Raw genomic sequence first — 11,341 nt, forward strand, 5'->3', positions numbered from 1 at the left:
CGTGCATTTAAATGCGGTTTTGTTAATGCTGTTATAGACACACGGCATGTAAATTCCATCTAAAATGGCTCTCATGCTCACCCTCTTCCTCCGATGCCAGAGTCACGCATCATTGTCAGCAGCCAGCAAAACAAGATGAAATAAAATTCTAAGCCGTCCTGGCAGTCAAGGACACCATTCCCTCACCGTAATAGCCTGTATCGCCTAGCCACTCCATGTGTAGCTTTTCTTCATTGCTCTGGGCTTTTATTCCTGGCAATAAGCTCTTTATCACTCCTCAACACAATTCATTTAAAACCACCGTCAAGAAGCAATCAAACCTTAAGTAAGAGGATTCAAAGTCAGTGTGTTATTGTTAAAGTAGCATTACTTAATTTCCATAATGCACCCTGACAGAGATGCCGAATAGGTAATAATAAAGAACAGTTCACAAGAAAATAAACAGTTAATATTTTTACTTATTTTTACTTAATCCATCCATGTAATTTTCTCCCGTCTTCTTTCTTGCATTCACCTCTTTTTAGCCTCCAAAATTACATTTTGTTTGGGTTAGTTGTCTTTCTTCTTCAGACCCCTATGATTTAGCAATTCTTGACATATCCATTACATCTCACAGATTGGCTATTCTCCTTACCCTGGGTCTTGGAAACCTATAGAAATGACATGTACCTTTCCATTTTTTTCACTCAGATGTCCTCGATTCGCAGGTGGTGCATTTAGAAAGAAGTGGATTCTAATTTCAGGAGTGTTCCCTTACTATTAACTATGGCTACAGGAGAGACATCAATCTTGACAAGGTCCTTTTGAGCCATGTCTAGAAATGCAATGCTGTTGTGTATTTTTCACCTGCTCTCCACAGCCTGACGGTAGATGGGAATTTCGACCGCTGGTTTTATGATTTACTATCTAAGTTATTTTTGTCTCTAAAACAGGGTTTGGGAAATGGTTCACATGTCATCATTATGGATATTGTATGTTGATTGCTTGTGTAAAAGGTTAGGTCCTTTCTCGGCAGAGATAACCAATTGTATAACAGGTGCAATAATAGATTCAGAATCAGTGTCACCACCAGTACAATCTTCTTCATTCTCAATCAATGTTTACCAGCTTTAGCTTGCAGAGGAACCTCAATCATCATTGACGTTTGGTTGCAGATTGATCTTTATCCTTGTGTAGTTGCAGCCACCTGTAGCAGCTTGTGGATCATGTTTTTTATATGAAGTTTATTTTGCAGCAACACCAACATGGATTTTAAAAAACTGCATGGCTAAAAGGTGGCCCCATGTCCTCATAGCAACTAGTCTGGTATTAATTACAATTACAATAATCCAATAAAAAGAAAATGTGTTTATTTTTGATAATCCTGTATTTTTTAGAATGCAATTTAAAGTCTTACACATACAGCAGTATATTTTGCATAGTGATACCAATCCTTTATTTTAGACCATTTCTTAACCATCGTTCTAGACTATATTTATTTCATTGAATTGGGCTTCACTTCACAAACACAATTTACAGGAAGGTATTGAGATTCAAGTTTTTCATCAAATAGCCCAGTTAGTTGCAGTGTTTATCAGTATGATGGTTTAATTCCATGTCCACCTGCCCCTCCCTCTAGCGCTTTCTATTTAATACACTAACTTCATCACTAGGGAGATTAAGGCTAATGCCTAAAGGAGCACTGCCCAAAATTGAAAAGAATTAACTGTAATTAGCACGCTAACAAATGGCTAATACGATGGCAATTGTTTTATTTTCATTTAATAACCTGTAATCATACCCTTAAGAAACTATTTTAAATTATGGTGTTTAATATCAATCATTTCAATTTGGTAAAAAACATTAATCAAAAACAATTTATTTTCTACAGCCCTACAGTGCTCTCACCAGGCCCGTTGCCTTTTGTGCTGCTATACATCTAGACAAATGTGACGCAACATTGCTAAAGACAGGTGAGCCAAATGAAGCGCAGCATCGTCACACCAACACCACAGCAAGCTGCGCAGCACATTAAGGACCCTGCTAAATGTGCATGGCCTTTAAACAAATAATTAAAAGTCGCTTCATGCCTGTTGTATGTGTGTGTATGTGTGTTTCTTCAGGGCCGTAGGACCTACGCCAGTGAAAGGAAAAAGAGAGAAAGGTGTAGCAGGCTCTGATTGTCATTGGATGGCCTTTTTTTACCCTCTTTCTCAACTTCTGTTTGTTGTGGGGTTAGCCAACATCAGTGGTGTCATTTCATGACAATAGTAATGAGAAAAATAATGATAGTAATAGCATCACTTCAATCTCACTTTCAATGATTACATTGTTCCAGAGGTTTCCATTTCTGCTTAAATTATATTTAACTTCCTCTGCTGTGGTCCGCAAACAGGATTACTGGTACTTATCTGAAATGAAAGTGCATTTTTAACTCAGTTTAATAACGAGAGTGGAAAATTCAGTCCATAGTAATAAAGCTGAAACTAATTCATTTCAATTTCTGTCAGCAAAGGGTGTTTCAATTTTTCCTTACATGCCTACTTCCACAGTTAAAAACTGTAACTGTAAAGCAGTGGTGGGCCGTCAGGGCCAGCTAAGCATCGCTCCTGGACAAAACAAAATGACAAATTCAGGGCAATTGTATGTATATATATATATAAAAATAAATGCTTCCAGTGCAGCTGGTTTTAAAGAGAGCTTTTATCCAATCAGATCCAATTCTCTGTCTCTTTGTGAGAGAGGCCAGAGGTCCTCTAGGTTCTAGCTTTGCACATTAAAGTACATGGGGAGGATATTGATGCCTGTCATGGTCTTCAACCAATCAGATCTTTAGTTTGACACGTTGGGCTTATTCTGTGATTCTGTGCCGGTAGTACCAAGGTAGCCTCATAAGTACGTCTGCATCAACGTACCGCGCAGCATTGACGTGCGCCCTGATTGGTCAGTGCGCCAGCGTGACTTCTGTCAAACAGAAGAGTTCAGGTTGAACTTTGCCTGTGAATAGTGAACAGCATTTAGTAAGTCAAATGTTTTTGTATTTTTACATCTGCATTTGCCTTTTAATTTGTCTTTTGTGATGTTTTTTATCAAATAGTTCTAATGTAAATAGTATTTTAACGGCCCATGCTCTTGAGTGAGCGCTGTTTTAGTGCTGCAGTTTAGACGGATAGTTTTTTCATGCTTTGTTGTAAATAAAAGTGCCCGGCTCTTGTGAGTTTGCTCTTGCCATTGATTTACATTGATTAATCACATTGATTTGACTATATGCATTGTCCGTTAATTACGCAGCATCTCTTCATGCATATTCACGTATCTGCAGTTAGTGTATTTGTGGGTGTTGAGCTTCATGTAACATTTTATTTCACTAATTTGTGTGTTATTTGAATATGAGGTGTTTATACGCAACAAATAATAGCCTGTAACTGTGGCATCATAATGAGGTTATTAGGTCATTCAACTAGTAAGACGGCACAGAAGGCCCGGGTGGAAAAAGCATGCAGCGACACGGCTGTAGAGGAGGCGGAAGGGCGTTTGTGTAATCTACCGCTTCCTAACGTGAGCATGATGATCAGAGAAACAGAAGGATCTTCATCCTGCCTTTCAGAACCTCTTCAGAGAGACTCCAAAAGATCATTAAACTCTGCAACTTTTCTTAAGAGTGTTGAGCACAGAGGGGTGACAGGGCGGCCTGGTAGGGAGAGGAAACGGCCACATGTCCTCGTGCATCTAAAGTGTCAGCAGTTTGAACCTGTCCGTGCCTGCTGTTCCATTATGGAATAGTAGCACAGGGGCCCGTTTGTTCGCCAAACACAATTAACAAGGTTTCTGCTGCACATCAATACTGTTATTTGCATAGGGTATTGATCTGAAGTCCTTATAATCACAAAATGTTAATTGCACCAATTAATTCTCAATCTGTTTGTGCCCTTGTCTGGCCGCCTTGAGCCCTGAAGGTCAGTGTGAAAATGAACTGCTCTTTGATTCCCCTCCAGGAAAAGATTTTCTTTTAAGACAACACAGTTTGCTACTCCAAAATCAAAAGGCCCTACCATCCTTTATCATTATTATCATTCCCTGTGAGTAGCAGCTAATGGGGTTGAATCTTGTGATCTGGTTTGTCCTTTTATACAAGGTTTTTCTTGTCTCGTTCATTAACCAAGGCCGCCTCTTGTTCCCTGCACAACAACGGCTATTTACACCTCAAAGACACAATCCCCTCTATATTGACTAATAAGTCATTTTTGGAGACAACGTATTGTCCACTTGATTCATAGCCCACACGGTGCCTGTGAGTTTCCCTCTGTCTCTGGTCCTGCTGCAACAAAATGTTATTACATGCTGAAACATGACCTCCTGCTTTATTGTCTGTTTGAGATGATCAGAATAATAAGTCACAGCTGTCGAGTCCACGGCTCCTCTGTCTGTGAAATGTAGGTAGATATGTCTCTGCCTGTGTTGTGTGCTACACTCATTTTTTTTCATACAGTAATGACTCTACGGATGTTGCTGTATGTATAAATGCATTCTACTGGATATAAGTATAGAAAGTATGAATCAACATTTATTAATATCTAAGTTCATGATTTGTTTCAGGGGGGAGAATACATTATATTTTTGAAAATGGCTCTTTTTCCAGTGTTGACCTGAGTTAATTGCTTTTCCCGCTATCTTCTAATGGTCAACAACAAGAACACAATTAAAGGTTTTGCAACGTGTTTTACTCACCTATATCAGTACATAACAGTGCAGTGGGACTTCTCCTCTAGTCCCCGTCATCCATGCCTGAACACAGCCAAATGACAAATGAGACACCCTGTGTGAAAGATGAATTTCAATTCACTACACCTGTGCCACCCCACCAAATGAAAGGACTGATTGCCTCCGATTGCATATTTAAAAGGCCTAATTCCTCCATTAAGAAACCTATTTACATGAATTAGGGACAATTAGCATTTTCAGACCCACTTCAACTTTGTTCGCCCCCAACCATTAACATTTTAAAGTGTCGGCTGCCAGATACAAGAAATCCCCTCCATCTGATTTGTGCTGACCCTCTATGACGGCTTCCTAAATGGACTTTTTTATTCCTACCCCCTCACTAAAGGAGCAGGTTGGCCCGGAGTGCGTTGAAAGTCACCTCATTATGGTTAATCAACAAAAGTCAGGGAATTAACGACAACAAAGTGAAGGGCAAAGGTGTGAGGTTTGACTCAAGCAAAGGTCCGGGGCTTCAACAGAACGCACCTTTAATCAAAGATGTTACATTCATTTCATGTGGCATAGCTTCTGGGTTGCATTTGACACCTTGTTGCAAATGGAAAAGTCGAAGCAAAGAGAACAAAATCAGTGGCCTTTAAACGGTAAGCAGTTAAGTGGAAATTATGAGGAAAAAGGATGATTAGAGAGGAGATATTGAGTATCAGACTGTGCACCTGTTCTGTACTTATTAGAATTTAGGTCCATATAATGTAAAAATGAGGGCTTAACTAATGCTGTTTTTGCAAAGGCCTAGTTATTATCATTGGTCAGCAATTACAAAGTCCGATTCAGAATGCTTACAAATCCTTGGGATGAGCTATTCAACAGAGAAAAGCGGTAATCTTGTGATGAAGACAACAAGTATTGTCTCACTCCCAAAGGCAATACCTTTTATTGCTCTAGTCACAGGCAGGAGAGGGAGAGAGAGGTATTGTTTTTTTAATGATCGCATTCAAAGTTGAAACCGACCTGACACTGCAGGCGCTAGCTTGCTACGAAAATATTAGAACTCATTTTTGATTGGCCATTGTTTTTTGTAAATCTGAAAATATATTAAAACGTACACACTGAATCTCTCACCTAAAAGATTGCCGGGAGTGAACTTAGTTGTAAAATAACATACAAATTGTAAAAAGAAGAAGAGTCCTTGGTATGTTTATCCGGACTGTCAATCCTGTCAGTTGTATTATTAATGAACTGCCTCTGATAGTGATTGTCACTTTAAAACTCTAAAGGGGTCTTGTTCACAATACATGGCCATCTACAAAAGCCCATGCTGTAATAAACACAAAGCAGCCTGTTTGAATTAACTTATTGTCTGTATTGCAAAGACAACTCACATCATAATTGTGCTATTGATTATACATAACTCACTTTGTCTGATTATGATTACAATTTAATATTGACGTTCTGCGTGCGATGAATTCGCTCTCCTGGTGTCAGTCTTGTTGACTTGTATGATCTATGATTCATCAATACAATTGATTCTCCCAAAGTTCATCCATCCATATTTGACTGGCACATCGGTATTTTACATAAAAAAGATTGAGGGGAGGCAATCTGCATGTCAGCAAAATGTCACCATAATTGAGCCTGGCTGATGTTATTGTCCCTTAACGAAGTTCTGACTGTTTTATAAACAGGCCTGGGACAAGAGGCATCGGTCACCAGGGAGACTGTTAACATTACCAAGGACAAGAGCATCTCACATTTAAACAGGCGCGACAGATGTGCCACACTCCCCCACATATGGAATGTAAAGGCACTCCTTCTATCCTTTCCTGTCATATCTATCTACAAATGTTCACGTGTTGACTCAGACGCACAACACTGATGCCAGGTGATGTTTACAGAACAAAAGGAGGACATGCAGCACAACAATAGTTAACAAGAAGGACAGCACACTAAGGCTAATTGGAAAAGGCCTGTCACTGATTACAGACACACACTGTTCACTCCACACACACTTGTGTATCCCTGGCCATTGCTCTAATGATAGACACCACTGTGACAGTGGGCTGACCTCCGAGGTATTTTAAAAGCTGTAGTATCTTTCTATAGTATCTACCTAAATCCATATTATCTATAGTATCTACAGCATATATCTATTTATCTATTTGTTTAGATGGAAAGATAGGTTGATACTATAGATTAAATATAATCTCTACATTATCTACATTATCTATATAATATATATAAAAGGTGTATATATAGTGTGTATGCAGTATTGACTTATCTACAGTACCTATCCACACTAACACAGTGGTGGCAGGACATGTTTACAGTTTACAGGAGAATAAGCAGTACAACAATAGTACACAAGGATGACAGAATACTGGGGCTAATTGGAAAGAGGCCTGTCACTGATTACAGACGCACACTGTTTGTGTTTCTGAGTGCATACACGTGCCCCGGATGGGCCTTCCATGGTTGCATGCTATTCAGTCTACACACACACACACACACACACACACGTGTGTATCTCTGGCAATTGCTCTGCTGGTGGACACCGCCGTGGCAGTGGGCTGCCCTCGGAGGTCTCTCGATATCCAGTGTAAAGCCAGCCCAGTGGAGCAGTGAAAAAAAGCTAATAATATGTTATTGCAGTCCGGGTCCCTCTGTCGCCTCTCCGTCAGAGAACCACTGTCACCTCACACACGGACAACGGTGTGATAATGGACAATAATGTGGAGTAGCTGAGAGTGAGAAGTCCAATCTGCCTCCTGAGTGGTAGAAGGGCTGGAGCAAAGCAGACCCCATATGCCCTGACTCCAAGGGCACGTGTCCCCCTATTATGAATCTCTGGGCACCCTTTTCAAAAGGTAAGCATACTTCTGATTTGTTATCATCTTACTTTCTAAATTGCAATGGATCAGTCTCGACAAAAAGATGCCAGTGTTTTTTTTTTCACAAGTGAGGCCAATTTGCAAATACTGCTTCACAGCTTTGTTTACGTCATTAGTTGTTCTCAGGCATCCGGACCCTTAAACCAGTCACACAGAAGACCATTGCCTAATTGTTTCATCATGATGTGGATTCATATTTAATGCATAGGCCCTTTTCCTGCAAAAACATGGTCATTAGTGGGATCTTAACAAATACTCTAACAACTTGTTGGGAGTGTTTTAATGTCTCAAACGGAATCTACAATCGTGTTATCAGTGGTGACTTCAGGCACATTTATAGGAAGTGAGGCGATGAGCAATTGTTGTGTTTTCTTTGTTTATGACAAAGATTCATAAAATAACCTTCACAACACAAGTAACAACCTCGTTTTTGAATCTAAACACATTAAATATGCTTCCTTTGATCAGGCAAGTGCCTGAGAGAAATATTCAAACCAAAAACAAAAGTGGGAGAACAATTGTAGATATAAAACAAAAGTGTTGCAACTTTCAGGCCTCTACTGAGAGCGTATGGTCCTAAATGCACAGAAATGCATTGCTAGACACAAATTGCCTGAAAAACCATTGTTCCACCATGATATGGTGCACCTGGTGTTCACTCTCCTATTGAGCAGTACGTCACATTTTTAAAGTGTTTTAAAGTTATAATATTCCAGGGGCTTTACTACTTTACCACTGCCTTCCTGTTTTGAAGCCTGTGGATGTGGTAGGGCGAGGATTGGGTTTTGCCCTGTTAGACAGCTACTTAATATGGGAGAGGAAATTCATATCTCAGGTTGTGTTGGTTTTATGAAGGAAGGGACCTAATGACGTGCAAATTCATTATCTGCCTCTCAGGGACACGATGACGTTTTATCAGACCAGCTTTGCCCGGAAGTTTTTGAAGCGATCGCTTATGAAGTGTCGCGTCTCGGTGGGATCAGCCCCAAAGGCTGAAAAAAGTCACGATGTTATAGGTGCGTAAATAAAGGTTATGCTAACTTTCAAGCGTCTAAAGATACGCTGGAAAAAGAGGTGCAGTGCAAGAGAGGAGCATACTCCGGGCGCCAAGGGGCAGATCTGAGATGTGTCACTAGAAACGCCTCAGCAGAGAGACACTTGGGCAGATAAATCATTGTTTTCCTATAACTACGATGTGCCTGCCAAGTATTCTTCTGCTGCCCCATTTGTTTTTCTAGCTGTTGTTCAGGTCCTATGCCCTGACCAATTGGCTATTATGAGCCTAACCTCTTGAGGTCAGTGTATAACCTAAAGCAATTGTCTCAACCAGCTGTGCTGGGCTGGTCTTGCCTAGAAAAGAAGTGGGATGGGGACATCTAACTACTTTACTGTGGGACAAGGTGCGTGGCCTTAGGGGTCAAATCAATTGGTGGACCCCATGGAGCGGGACTGCTTGCACCACCGGGTGATCAAATGGGATCAAAGGGAAAATTTGGTTACAGTGGGCCAGTTTCTTTGAGACAGTAAAGAAATGAGAACATGAGATAGCTCCCACAGTACAACAGCAAACCAGCTCGTCCTGCCACATCTAACATTATCTAAACAGGAAGGAAGTCAAACAGTGGTAAAGCCTGCTCCTTGATTGCTTGATTTGATCATCTACCTCGTTCAAGTGAAACATGGACGAGCGATGCAAGTCTCCGAGTGGGATTGAAAAGTTTAAGGTATTTAAATGTTTATTTGCATCTAGAAAAACACAAAATCACATGTCCATGTGCTTGTCCTTGGTAGAAAATATAACCACTGCTTTAGACTACACTCCAATGTGTGAAAGGTTTAAGGAAAAATCTGATGATCAACTTCACAACATGATATACATTTTACATACTCTAAATATGGACAAAATATAGTTAAATTGACTTTTAAGCCTTAAGTACTTTAAATCTGCAAGATCCTGATCAGACAGGACACAAACTCTCTGCACCCCTTTCTGCTTTCTGTTTAATTCACCGGATAATCGAGGAGCTCAGGGTATCCAGAAGAAGTTATCACATCATTTTTTTCCATCTCTGGACATTCGGGGCGCTCCTGCTATGCAAAAGCAATGTCTTCAGTGAAAAACAGAACATGCTGCACCAGGTCAGGTGGATGTCAACTAGCTTGTAGTTGTGACTGAGGCATCGTAGCGCTTTCCAAACTCATTAGATTAGAGCAACTATGAGAAGGCAAATTGTGTCCGACTTTCTATTTGTAATTATTGTGGTGTTGTGAGGGCACGAGGGCATTTCATTTTCTGTCTGATTATTGAATTCTTGCCTCTCTCCTGCGCTGAGTTGTGTTTTGGTGCGTGACCACGGGCTTTGTGGTTTTCCAAGCCTCATGGGACCAATTCCCATTATTTACTTGACTGTGACCCTGTATCGTGACCCCTCAAGTCTCCCATTCTCCAGAAGCCTTTTTTTAAATTGCCCATCTAATGGCAAACCTGCATTTTTACTCAACTGTAATCAATGCTCCAATTACGCAGAAGGTGATGGAGGCGAATTTCCTCTGATAGACGGTGTGATTGGATCTCACACACTCTATTTCACTATCTCCCTGCTCTTCAAGCATTCCAACAGACCTGTGGTCAGCACTAGCTGCTGGGGAGGAACCTAAGCCTCCACTCGTGGTAATGCACCCTCTCAGTGCACTGCCAAGCCGTGCACCAATGAGGTGACTGCAAAATTAAGTGCTCGAAATAAATGAATTCATTCTGGCAGAAATGTGTCAAATGACCTTTCCGCTGCTCATTACACATGGTGCACATTAGACCAGAGAAATGCTCCTATTGTATGGGATCCTTTGTTTCCCCCCTCCCCTCTGCACTGTCAAAGGGGAATGGTCATTAATTGAAATCATTTCCATGTGTAAGGTTGTGCAGATCCCTCCTCAAGGTGTGTCAATGGGTCGATAGATATTTGGACTGTATAGTGGTGTCAGGTGATAAGAACTTCAGTCATTCTGCGCTAAATGACTGCCAAAGCTCCATAAAACCAATTCAAGGGCAGAGGAGATTGTCCCAGCGGACTGTGTTCTGACGACGGTCACCATACAAAGGTAATGAAATGTTTTGGACCACTCATTGGTGGGCACATCCCCCCACCCCCCGATTAAAAGGTTGTTGGTGAGAACTGAACAGTCTCTTTCGAGCCGGTGTCCCCCTGCTCGACTGAATGCAGGGCATTTCACCCGACTCCGTGCACAAGAGAGCAGAGCTTATCCTAATGCAAAGGCTGCCTGTGTGGCTGCCAAGGAGAGATGTGGCTTTAAGAGGCCCATACATGGCGTTGATTAGTTTTACTGAGCGGGTATGCAGAGACCAATAAATTAAATATGAATAAATTAAAAAAGTACTCTAGCAGAAAATTGCTTGGAAAACAACCACCTACCCATTAAAATATGTATAGTAATGCCTTTTATGTGAAGTAACTTGGGATTAGATATCACTGTAAATGAACACGCCACCCAACCATAGTGAAGAACTTTTCACTTTCAACAAGGACTTATAAAAGAAGTATTTACTCCAATGTGTTCGGTAATTAATTTGATATTCAAATGGGCTTATACGGTGAGTATTATAATTGCAAATATCCCAAATAAGAGTACTTCTGAAAGGGGTAGTGTCAACAAAGATTGATGAGGCATGCTTTGAAATTGCCATCTGTTTCAAGTGATCACTTGTCCCCCACCCGCCCCCTTTCTGTGGAGAGCCA

The sequence above is a fragment of the Pungitius pungitius genome, chromosome 4 (genome assembly GCF_949316345.1).
Source record: "Pungitius pungitius chromosome 4, fPunPun2.1, whole genome shotgun sequence".
Lineage (NCBI taxonomy): Eukaryota > Metazoa > Chordata > Actinopteri > Perciformes > Gasterosteidae > Pungitius > Pungitius pungitius.